The sequence below is a fragment of the Trachypithecus francoisi genome, unplaced genomic scaffold, assembly GCF_009764315.1.
Source record: "Trachypithecus francoisi isolate TF-2019V2 unplaced genomic scaffold, Tfra_2.0 Lachesis_group0, whole genome shotgun sequence".
Classification (NCBI taxonomy): domain Eukaryota; kingdom Metazoa; phylum Chordata; class Mammalia; order Primates; family Cercopithecidae; genus Trachypithecus; species Trachypithecus francoisi.
Window position 1 is genome coordinate 123,345,497 of NW_022681453.1, and position 13,551 is coordinate 123,359,047.

Consider the following 13,551-nt stretch of genomic DNA (forward strand, 5'->3'; position numbering starts at 1 on the left):
ATTTCCTTCCAAGATATACTGCAAGATACTTTCATTGCCCAAGTGTTCACTCTCAAGTTGGATGTAGCTGTCCAAAGGAAGTTAAAATACGGACCTTCATAGACCATAACTTGGCATCTGTTGAACCCCTATTTTGGCAACTTGGCTTATTCTTGAAGAGAAAGTGATTGGTATAATCAAAATCATTGACTGATTTCTGCCTGTCATAAATGTAGGGGCATTGTTATATTATTAGTAACTATCTTTTTTGTTTGTTTGTATATTTTTTGTTTTGTTTGAGACAAGGCCTTGCTCTATCACCCATGCTGGAGTGCTGTGGGGGAAATCTCAGTTCACTGCCACCTCTGCCTCCTACGCTCAAGCAATCGTCCCACCTCAGCCTCTCAAGTAGCTGGGACTACAGGCATTCACCACCATGCTTAACTTAATTTTTGTATTTTTTTGCAGAGGTAAGGTCTCACCATATTGCCCAGGCTGGTCTTTAACTCCTGGGCTCCTGGTTCAAGCAATTCGCACTCCTTAGCCTCTCAAAGTGTTGGGATTATAGGTGTGAACCACCACACCTGACCAGATTCTGCAATTAATAAATGTGTGTTGTGAGTTGGACAACTACTTTACAAAACAAAATAAAAATAATAACTACAATAACGTTAATCATGTATGGAACATCTATTAAATTTTAGAAACCGTGTTGGGCCTTTATATACATTTAGACTTACAAGGCTAAATCCAATCAATGGGAGGCCTCACTAGAACAAAAAGGCTGACCCATGTTTCAGATGAGGTGAACTTCTCCTGCCTGACTAAATGAGCTGAGACACCAGTCTTTTCTTGCCTTCAGATTTTGAAACTGAAACCTCAACTCTTCTGAAGTCTTGGGCTTGCTGCCTTCCAACTAGAACTTATACCAACAGCCCTCCTGGTTCTCCAGCCTTCACACTTAAACTGGACTTACATCATTGACTCTCCTGGATCTGTAGGTTGCTACCTGCAGATGTTGTGTCCTCTTGGCCTGGGTTATTATGTAAGTCAGTTTCTTACAATAAATCTCTTGTCTATCTATCTAGCTTGTCTATCTATCTATCTATCTATCTATCATCTATCTATCATCTATCTTTCTATCTATCTACACATTCTGTTGGTTCTGTTTCTCTGGAGAACATTGACTAGTACAGTTAATTGTCTCCTAATCAACTAATGTTTCTAGTGGTTGGATTATTTAATATATTAATGAAATAAAACCTATGCACTATTTACACCAGCACTTCTCAAAAGTTATTCTTGGACATATTGTTAAAATGCAGATCCTGATTCAGAAGGTGGGTAGGGGGGTGAGTCTGGAACTCTGACAAGACCCCAGGTGATGTCAATGCCATGCTGATGATCCATGCATCACACTTTAAGCAGCAAAAATTTAGAGACCACCCTTTACTTCAAAGTAAAGTGACTGGAGATTCCTCTGAGCCTAGCAGTCTCCACTGCATCATATTCAGTCCGAGGTCTCTTCCTACATCAAGGAAAAGCAATAGTTAAAGTATAAATCAGGGGGTCATCTGCGAGGGAAACGAATGTCACTCACAGTAGTTGTTCTCTGTTTCTGCTATCATTAAACTTCAAATTGGTGCCTGTCTGTGCATGAAGAAGAAAAACAGAAAAGGATAAAAACAAAAGCATTTACCCTTGGGCAGAAACAATCCACTATTCCAAGTATTATTTTCTGGCTACATAAACTGTTGCAGGCAGAACTCTGCTAAGTGGAACTAAGTCTAGGCTGCAAATCTTTGCTTTCTCAGAACCTCCCGATATCAATGCATTCTCTTGACAAGCCCCTGAGCTTACTTGCCTGTCTCACCAGAACAGAGAAACGTGCACTTCTAAGTTACTTATTCATGGTATCAAGCCTATCGATAAGACAAATTATGCCATACATTAAAATGTCATTTGGCCAATTTTGGAAAGAAAAGCCTTCATTTGTGACAATCTAAATGTGCTCTGCAATACATTAGAGATTATAAAAAAGAAAATGTCAATTTTCATTTTCCATTTAATTTTAGGTTAAAATTTTGCAGTAACTTGACAGAAGCACCTGTGTAAGCAGTAAATGCTACCACATATTTACCCTGGGTGATAGACAGCAGATTAATAAAACACAAAAATATTTCATCACAAATGACAAGAGGCAGCTGCAACTTTTACAAGAAAAAAAAAAAAAATGTGTTCTGATTTATCCAGACTTCTAAACAGTCAGTCACATGATTGGAAGTAGCCATCCAGGTTAGAAGATTCGCTATTTCATCAAATGCACTACCCATTCTTTGGATGGCATGGTATTTTAAACTGTTTTGTGACAGAAAATATCATGCGGGTGTGAAACAAGGGAGTTGAAAGGTGCTTTCACTCATTTTACATTACGAATTCTATCCAAGGAAAGCACTCACTTCTGCTCTTTCCTTTTACGTCATCTTGACTTTCTCATTTCCTCAGCTGCTTTGGTAGGTGTTTTGACACTTGACACTTTTAAAAGGAGCAAAAAAGCGGAAAGTTTTTCTATATAGACATTTCTCTGTGTTCTAATACTGTGAGAGAAAGAACTAGTGTAGAAAATCAGATGTTCTAATTAGAGAATTTTCACATATGTGATTGTAATACATTTAAATAGGCGTACCACTAAATCTAGACCATGTACAACAAAACATTTCTTCGATAATCCGAAAGGCTCGTAATGTTACATGACAGATGTGTAAAAATACTGGGTAATAGTTCAGTCTAACGGATTAAATGCAACAAGACATTTTTACTGAGTGCCAAGACAATAATGGTACCCAGTTGCTAGATTGCTAAAGTAAAGTGAGTTACTGGCTCACAAAGGTATTATCTAACATCTGGATCATGCTGTTCTCTCAAACATAGAAAAATCATTAGCCTAATGAATTAGGGTTGCTTGACACTTTGATATATGGGCTCACGCATTTAGGTAAATTGCCTCAAAGATCTGGAGAGGGTTTTGAAGGTATTTAAACTCCTAGTGTTGTTGAGTAAAATCAGAAAATGGATTTGCATTCAATATATTGAAGAAGGTCTGATGTTGTTAAGTTTGTTAAGTAGATAGTTTAAAACAGTTTAACTTCATACATAGGTAACTTTTCAACCCTTCTTGACCTACATTGCCACATGAGTATCACGGCCCTGCTACACCCTTCCCTGTCTGGTTTTCCTGCTTTCCTCTGCAGTAACAGGTCAGCAATAGTATAATTGATTTCAAAAATTAGAATTTTGTGGCTATTTAATAAAAATAGCCTTTTGTAGCAGTTTTCATTAACAAAAATTTATGAACTCATAAAAAGAAAGTGAAGTACCATGTACTGAATGGTCACTGTGTGTCTTCACTTGGGTCGGCACGTATACGCATTATATGCATAATCTCATTAAATAGCCACCAAAAATCTATAGGGTAGTTATTAATTCCACTTTCCTGATAAGAAAACGGAGCCTCTGAGAGTGCAAATTTGTGTCTGGTCACACAACTAGCTACCAATGGACTTAAAATATGAACTCATATTCATGTGATTCCAATACATATTTTAATTGTAATATGCTCTAGCATACATAAGTTAATGAAAATAAAGTATAATTCAACTACATGAGCAGTTTATTTTCTTGGTTTACATCTATTCATTTATCTAATTATAAAAGTAATATAACTCTCTGTTAGAAAACTTGGAAAGCAGAGAACACTGCAAAATTCATAAACATTATCTGTAATCCTACAATACATGGATAATAACGGATACATGGATAATAATGGATGATATTGGATGGATTAACTTTTACAAATTTAGGTTCATAATGAGTGTATCTTTTATAACTAGTATTTGCACTTAAAGTATCATGACTATTTTCCATGTTAGTAAATATGCTCTGAAACATTATTTTTATGGCTACATGTTATTCCACATTATAAAGACATCATAATTCAATCTGGTCTCCTTGTTGAATAGCGCTGTTGTTTCAAATTAAAATTATTCTTTAAAAAAAAATAAGAAGGTATTGTGATACAATGAAAACAACTTGGCACTGGAAATACAGAATACTGAACTCTAGGTTTGTTATTTGGTAGCTCTGAAATATTTTAAACTTTCTGGTACTGATTTTTATCTGCAAGATAAAAGAACTAGAGTAGATAACACTTTTCACACATTTTAGGTTCTATGACTCCAGGAATACTATGTAAATTATTCTAAATCTGATGCTCAAATTAGAGTATTTATTGCATATACAAAGATATAGGCAATGGCTGGGGGACTAAAGGGAAAAGTTATGAATTCACATATTGGATCAAAGTGTCAGATTTTCCTTTTTGACAAGTCCAATTTATTCAAATTTAGTTGAAATGCTATTTTGACAGGTACTAATGCATTATGAAATAAAATACAATATTTTCATAAATTTTACTCCTTAAAACAGAAAATTTCAAAATATTGAACTCCAACTCCTTAAGATATATAATGACTTCTGTGTTGTTAGATATGTTTTGGTGGAATACTTTGAGTATTTCAGCAGCCTTGCCTAGAACAATTGAAACTAGTCCTAAAACACTATAGTTATGTTAGTTACTAATCAGATATTTCCATGTAAATGATGCAACTTGTGGGCACAGGTTTCCCTTGAAATGTCTTCCTTGAGATACTACGGGCAGCAAAATGGTTTTCTAGATGAAACAAATACTAATCCCTTTCCTATTGTTTCACCTCAGATGGATTTTTCCAAAAAATAAAAATAAAATAGAATAAAAATTACCTCCTGAGCTCCTGTTAGAAATGTGAGCTTTTAGCACTTTGAGCAAAATGTGGCTTGAGAAGCATCTTGGTCTTTGCAAGTCCTAAGCATTTTCCCTTCTTGTTCTTTTCCTATTGTTATTTGTTCTTCAGTCATTGGTTCACTTGCCATTATCCCAGGAGTTACCTTCTTTTCTTAGTTTGATATGTTACAGACTTTGTTTTTTTTTAAATAAATTTGATACTTATGAAATGTACATGCTATAACTCTTTTAAACTCTCTTTTTCTAAATGTTAAATGTGTGTATGTGCAAGTCACATGTGCACACAGACACACATTGCTAGACATGAGACCTCTTGAGACTTCTCTCATGTTTGAAAGGTGTGCAAAGCAAACTATGGAAACTATTAATGAAATGAGGATCACTGTCCAGGCAATGAAGATGGGGGGAATCATTTGAAAATTATTCATGTGAGTAGTCAATCCATGGAAACCAGAACTTTCTGATACTCTGAAGGAGTAAGAATTGGTCTAATGGTTCAGTCAAGCAACAGATCTGATGAAAATTCAAAGGGGTCTTGAAGGAAGTGATTTAATACACTCTTTCATCCTTCAAGTATTTGCTTATTTTTTGGCAATCTATGATAACGGAAAAACAGTGCATTTCTACACATATATTCTTGTGTTTTTTCTTAACTGAACACCTATTGAGATTGAAATAATCCATTCAGTAATGAGAATATGAATAATGAATGACACATGGTTCTTACCCTCAAGAATCTCAAAAATCTACTGGTCAGAAATGAAAGAGTCCTAAGCATAGGAAGACAATTCTTCTGAGGGAATTTTTCTTGTTTTGTTTTGTATTGTCTTTTAGAAGTAGCCCAGCTCATAAAACCATTTGTCAATTTTCCAGAATCATGCCGACACCAAGGCCAATGCTTCCCATTGATGATATGTTATGTTCGTGTGGAGATTTACAGTTCCTTTTCATTCACAATGCTCCATTTGATCTCACAGCAGGCATGAGACAGTAGGTGAAGCATTTGAGAGACAGCCAGATAAATGAAGGAACTTCTTTGAAGTAACACAATTAGACTGTAGAAGTCCGACGTTAAACCACCTATTTCAAATTATTGATCTAATGTTGTTTTTACTTTTTCTTGTTGCATATCAAATTCTTTGAAAATCTTTTTAATGTTAAATATTCTATAGAATCAAGAATTAGATTAATGCAGAAAACAACCATGTATGCATAAACCCATTTCCAATGTGTCAGCTTTTTCCAGTCTCAATTTTCCTAATCACTTTGCGATTAGTAGAAAGATGGGTAATATTGGACAGATAAGCAATGATAAATTGAAGGACAAAAATCTGTGGAAAACACTTTACATTTGATAAAAAGCCTTATTTAGAAGAAGTGAATAATTTGAACATAAATATTTGGAGGTGTTTAAGCTTGTGCTAAAATTATTCTCATCAGTATGGCAAGGAAGAAGGGGCTACAAAATGATTACAAGAGAAAGTAAACTGAGAAAATTGGTGGAGCTAGGCTAAGTGAGATCAAGGATTTGCCTGACAGGAAACTGGAATACACAGGCTTCTCTCAGAGTCACCATGATTAAAGACCCTGTACCCATGTTAAATACATTCTAATAATAATACTTATTGATATGGTTTGGATTTGTATCCCCACCCAAATCTCATGTTGAAGTGTAATCCCCAATGCAGGACCTGGGGCTTTGTGTGAGGTGAATGGATTCTAATGGTTTAGCACCATCCCCCTAGCACTGTTTTCCTGATAGAGTTCTTGTTTAAAAGCGTGTGGCACCTACCCCTATGCCTTCCTCCTAGTTTGGCCATGTAAGACGTGCCTGCTTCCCCTTCGCCTTCTGCTGTGATTGTAAGCTTTCTGAGGCCTCCTCAAAAGTCAAGCACATAGCCAGCATCATGCTTCCTGTACAGCCTGAAGAACCATAAGCCAATTAAACATCTTTTCATTGTAAATTTCTCAGTCTGTAGTATTTCTTTGTAACAATGTTAGAATGGACTAATACACATGTAAAATAAATAGTAAATAGACTATAGCAACACTTGCCTGGCTAGTTCCACCTTGCTAGTTCCACCTTAAGTAGAAATTTGTGCAAAGGATAAGGATAACATCATGGAAATTGTAAGTAAAAAAGATTTCTGGCCAGGTGCGGTGGCTCACGCCTATAATCTCAGCACTTTGGGAGGCTGAGGCGGGTGGATCATGAGGTCAGGAGATCGAGACCATCCTGGCTAACACAGTGAAACCCCGTTTCTACTAAAAATACAAAAAAATTAGCCAGGCATGGTGGCAGATGCCTGTAGTCCCAGCTACTCAGGAGGATGAGGCAGGAGAACGGCGTGAACCCGGGAGGCGAAGCTTGCAGTGAGCCGAGATTGCGCCACTGCACTCCAGCCTGGGCTACAGAGCAAGACTCCGTCTCAAAAAAAAAAAAAAAAAAAAAAAAAAGATTTCTGTGCCAGTACATTTATTGAAATATTCGACCACTGGTCAGCTTGAGTTCCTATTGCCCCTGTCAGTTAATGTAAAGAAGTTCAGTGTTTTAGGCACCCACATTGCCCTGCCTATCTCTTCTATGTGATAGTCAATGGGAAGAACCATTGGAGAGCTTGATAAGTTTATCACGGGTTGCAGATGTGCGACAGAAGCTACCCAAATGCATTTCCTTAGATCCATTGCCCACAAACACACTCAAAGGGTTAAGGAAGTTAGAAAGGAGAGAGTTGACAAGGATATCTCAAAAGGAGCACTACTGCTCCTCTGTATAAACATGTGTGCCAGTTGCCTTTCCAGGCCACTTCTGTTTTTGTTTATTGGTCCGTACTCCATAAGGAGAACCACCATAGAGTTGTTTAAATCACCTGCAGAATCTTCTGTGACATTGATTTTACCCTTTTTGTGAGCCAGAGTTCAGCAACAAAAAGCTTTGTGTGAAAGATTGAAAAAAATGCCAGAACTCAAAATGTCTCCTGGTCAATGCCCTATATCCTTTAGCACAAAGTACCAGCTTTGACTTTGTCTCTTACCAGATACTTCCTTCAAATCAAAGTCATCTGTGCCACGAACTTCTAAGAGTTGGGCCAAGGGAACTTTTAACCAAGAAACTGTTTCACCAAATGTTAGAGTGTCTGGCATCTTGCTGAAACCTAAAAGCACGGAATGTGAAATGCTTCAGAAGGCTGTAGCCTCCTCTGGAATTTTACAAAGTATAGTGTGCACCCAAAATGTTTGTTTATTTTATGTTTCTGATTAGATAATTATTCAAATGTTCATTATAAAAAATTAAAGACAAAATGACAATTATTCTTAATCACAAGACTCTATTGTCATGTTATATTTCCTTCTCTTCTTCTATAAACGGTTTGTTTTACGAACTAAGCATCTTATTCTATATGCTTCTCTATGTATATCCTCTTCTTTATATATTTTCCGTATCATTTAATAGTGTGTTAAAATGTTAAGCTATCATGTGGAAGTGCCATTATTAATCAATTCTAAATTAATGTATTTTAATTTTTCTAATCTTAAATAGAATATTTTAGATACTATCTTTGTTCATATAACATTGTGCACATCTTTGATTACCACCTTAATTTTATTCTAGATAATAACTATGACAAATATCAATGAATACTTTTAGAATCCTGATAGATTTTGCCATATTGACTTCTAGAAGGTTAGTGCTCTGTCACAAGCTGTGGCTAAGATTTGTCTTGCTGTACTGTGTCAACAGAAAAAGATATTTCAAAAGGATATCTGAAAAATATTGTGATTGTAAATTTGACTAGTGAAATTAATCTCTCTCCCCCCTCTCTCTCTCTCTACCCCTCTTTCTCTTTCTGTCTCTTTTAAATGCCACTCTCCTACCATAGAAAAAGAATCTAAGTCCTGGGACACACCTAGCCCCACAGTCTGCCATACCTTATCCCATCTAGGATTCATCAGAGGGATTATTTCCAGAGCTCCTATTCTCATTGCCTGGTTTCTCCTTAGGCCTCTTTCCATTAGCACCCTGCGTTAGTCTGCTTTCACAGTGCTATAAAGAACTTCCCTGAGATTGGGCAATTTATAAAGGAGAGAGGTTTAATTTACTCACAGTTCCACATATCTGGGGAAGCTTCAGGAAACTTACAGTCATGGCGCAAGGGGAAGCGGGCACCTTCTTCACAAGGCAACAGGAGAGAGAGCATGTGAAGGAGGAACTGTCAGGCACTTATAAAACCATCAGATTTCAGGACAACTCACTATCACAAGAACAGCATAGGGAGAACCACCCCCATGATTCAATCATGATCCAATCTCCCACCAGATCTCTCCCTGGACATGTGGGGATTATGGGAACTATAATTTGAGATGAGATTTGGGTAGGGACACAGAGTCAAACCACATCACACCCTTCTCTTTTTTCTGGAAGTCTCTTCTTCTCAAAGGTACTTTCTATTGCAAATATCTACTATAACCCAGTTTTATTCACAGCTGCTGTGAATTAATCTCACAATGTGTTAGATGATAATCAGTATATTAGTTGATAACCCTTATGCTGTTTTCTTTTGTTGAAATATTTTAAGAGAAATTAAAGAAAAATAATAGCATTCTAAGATCCAAAGGGATAAAAGTTTAATGATAGATAATGAGGAAAATGCTTTGGATTACAGAATCTTATTTGCTGCTCTCTCAGACTTTATTTCAAGTTGTTGCCTTTTGAAAAAATTTGCCTTAAAATGTAAATCAGAATTGCAAGTAGATCTCTGATTTTTTTAGGCTCTCATTTCTACATTTATTTCATTTTTTTTTTTTTTTTACAAAAACATAAAATTTTGTTTCTGCAAAATTGCTGGTATTCCACCCATTGTGATTCCTGTAGTTGTTTTCAAGTTGTTAATAAGTCCACTAACTACTAAACAGGGCCTATTCTTACAAACTTTGTGGCAAGCTCAAGCTCACAGCATTTTAAAACAGAAGGAATCTTAACACTAGCTGATGAACCTCAAAAAATTGAAGTAGGTCCAGAGAAATTAGGCAGTTTTCAAGATGATGCAGATAACTGTCTTCTAACACTCAAGCCAATGCTTTCTATTACAATTATGTCATTTACTGTGTTGTTATTGTTGAAAACTTCATGTAAACTATATCCTAAAATAACTCTTGAGGAGCATTTCATTTCATGTATATTATTATCACAGCCTCACATTAACCTTTTCCTTCATAATCAGTTCCTCCTGAAAATATATCCGGTTCCTACAAGAAGAAATTGTTCCTAGTTAAGTTACAAAGACACAGGTGCAAACTTCAGATGAGTCAAAAAGCTAGTGTGCTGCTGCTAAAATCCTGTTCCTCACAATTATATTTTACATTAATCTGGCCGGGCGCGGTGGCTCAAGCCTGTAATCCCAGCACTTTGGGAGGCCGAGACGGGCGGATCACGAGGTCAGGAGATCGAGACCATCCTGGCTAACACTGTGAAACCCCGTCTCTACTAAAAAATACAAAAAACTAGCCGGGCGAGGTGGCGGGCGCTTGTAGTCCCAGCTATTCGGGAGGCTGAGGCAGGAGAATGGCGTGAACCTGGGAGGCGGAGCTTGCAGTGAGCTGAGATCCGGCCACTGCACTCCAGCCCGGGCGACAGAGCGAGACTCCGTCTCAAAAAAAAAAAAAAAAGAAAAGCAAAACAACACAAAAAGTTCCTGGGTCACATTAATCCTGGGGTGTGCACCTGCTTCTAAGGGAAAGGCTTCCAGGAATTCAAAGGATTCTTTGTCTGAATCCACATTTCATTCGGCTTAATGAGCTTTATGCATATGCTAATTTTCAAGCATCATACCTCAAAGAGGTGTGAGAATATATCTAGATATAGCAATAGATCTCAGTAAAGAGAAAAATGAGAAAATGCAGTAAAAGTTCTAATAGTTCAGTAGTGTGGTATAAAATATGATGGCACAATTGGTTCTCCAGTGAACAGAGAGAACAGAGACATTCAAAACCAAGAATAACTTTCCTCTTGGGTTAAGAAATTTTCTTTAAATTCACAGCATTTCAGTCTTGGCAGGTTTTCTTTGGACTCAAAATGAAACATGATCATTGTCTTTTACAATAAATAAGTCTTGTCCTCTGTGACTAACCAAGGAAATGACATCTTAAGCAACAGGATCACAAATGGAGGAAGCCTAAGCTGCCTAAAAGGAAAGATTTAGCAGTAACAAGCTAAAGCATGTAATCTCTGCAGACACAATGCCCAAGCCTTTCCCTAAATAACAATGGGGCTATCTGGGTCTTCAGAATTTTTTCAGGGCAAGAGGTATCCCAGTTATAAGGAGGACTAAAAGATAAATTGACCTCTACTCCTCCAGGCCTGGGAGGCTGCCTGGTTCTCCTTGGTTATAGCCTCTGCCCTTCAGAAGCAGAAGTCAGGACAATCATAATCTGACCTCACCCCACCTTTCATGCAGAGACAACGGTGATGAAGTCTTTTTATAGGTAACTGTTTACACACAGGTCAGTTTATGTAATCAGAGGGATTCACTTGGGAGAATGAGTTAAGTTAGCAAATATGCAAATCAGTAATTTGATTGTCTTTACTTGACTTAGAATGAGGCTAAGTCTCACACAGTATTTGCAAATCTTGAAACAGGACATTTTTCTTTTGGCCTTTATTTAGCTGATTGAAGCAGGTTATTCAGAAGGTAAATTCTAAACCCAAACCAACTGAACTCTTTTTACTAAATTGTACATTCTATATTATTAAGGAATGCATCAAGAAATGCAATACATAAGTTAGACTTGAGTAATTTTGGAATATAGAGCATTTTCAGTTTACCAATAAGAGACACATTTAAAGACAGGGGCAGAAAAAAAATTCCAAGTTTCTTTTGGTTAGGAGTTTAGCTCTTCAGAGTACAAAGATCACTTCCATCTATGGTCCTCAGAGGTTTATAAACTGTTTCACCTATATTGTTTTCTTTGGCTCTTTCTAATATTCTGTAGGTTATTTGCAAATGCATGTTTATTTTAATTTTGAAATCATGAAAACTAAGGCCGGGGAGATTTTTGTGCTCTCCCAAAGTAAAGTTCATTGATGTTCAGTGACTTTAACTTAACAATTGTAGCTTATTGCTTCTACAGGAAATTCAAGTAAAAACAACCTATTTTATCCCATTTACAATTATTTCGTGTATTATTATGTTTAAATGTCTTCTTTATTTGGTCAAAAATTCTTACTGGGCAGGATATGTCTTATTCACCTTCATATCTTCTATGCAACTCAGCATGGTAACTTGCACACATTAAAGACTCATGAACTTATCTTGATAAGTTGGACTGCACCTTTACTAAATATTTATGTAATTATTTAATACATATCTATTCTATTTCCCCATTACTATTTGCCATTGAGAAAATACTTCTTTCCCCATGTTAAATTCCTTTTAGAGGTAAAACAAAAAAGTATCAGGCTTTTTAAAAATGCATCTCTCAGAGTTGGATATTTGAAGATAAACTTAGGTTGTCTTTCGACTAACTCCAAATCATTTTGTCCCACAAATAAAAATTGGGGATCCTAGTATATATTTAACTCTCTGTCTTCAGTCAAGAATGGAATAAATTATCCCTTAGAATTTAAACTTAAAGGTTTAATTTTATTTAGTTTTTTATTGCCAAAGTCTTGTATTAGTCTATTTGGGTTGCTGTAATATAACATCATTAACCAGGTGACTTGAACAACAGAATTTTTTTCTCACTGTTCTAAGAGGCTGGAAAACCCCAGAGCAGAGCAGCAGCAAATCCAGTGTCTATTGAAGGCTGTCTTCCTGATTTGCAGATATCTACCTTAATGTAGCCTCAGATGTAGAGAGCAGAGAGAGAGAAGTTAAGTTCTCTCATGTCTTTTTAAACGGGCACCAATCACATTCATGAAGACTTTATCCTCACCATCTAATAACTTCCCAAAGGCCCCACCTCCTAATATAATCACACTGGGGGTTAGGATTTCTTTCATCCTTTTTTTTTGAGATGGAGTTTCGCTTCTGTTGCACAGGCTGGAGTGCAATGTCTCTTTCTCGGCTTATCACAAGCTCCACCTCCCAGGTTCAAGTGATTCTCCTGCCTCAGCCTCCCGAGTAGCTGGGATTACAGGGATGTGCCACCGCGGCTGGCTCATTTTGTGTTTTCTCCATGTTGGTCAGGCTGGTCTTGAACTCCCAACCTCAGGTGATCCACCTGCCTTGGCCTCCCAAAATGCTGAGATTACAGGCGTGAGCCACAGCGCCCAGTGGCAGTTAGGATTTCAACATGGAAATTGGGAGGAATGCAAACATTCAGTCCATAGCAAGTCTATTAGTGCTATATTTTTGACACTTAACATTCCTTGTCAGTTAAGAAACTACATATTATTCAAGTGTTTTAACGTATTTCTCATTTGAAATTAAAATTTCTGTGATTTTAACTAAAATTCCTGAGAAAAGATAAATTTCTCTGGCTAAGAAGGCCTGATCTATAAAATATAAAAATGTACATGTTAACCTCAAATATAGTAAATGCTAACATCTTTTCATGTGAAAAGAAAAATAATAATTTCTATGATTTTATGAGGCATTCCTTATCTTGCCCCTAGACAGTGACAGAGGAAAGTGACTCTTGACCCAACTGGCTGAAATGGTCATCCTGCACATGATTGCCAGGTAAGGCGACCTCAGTTATTTTGAGTTTACTATCATGAATCCTGGGCTTCT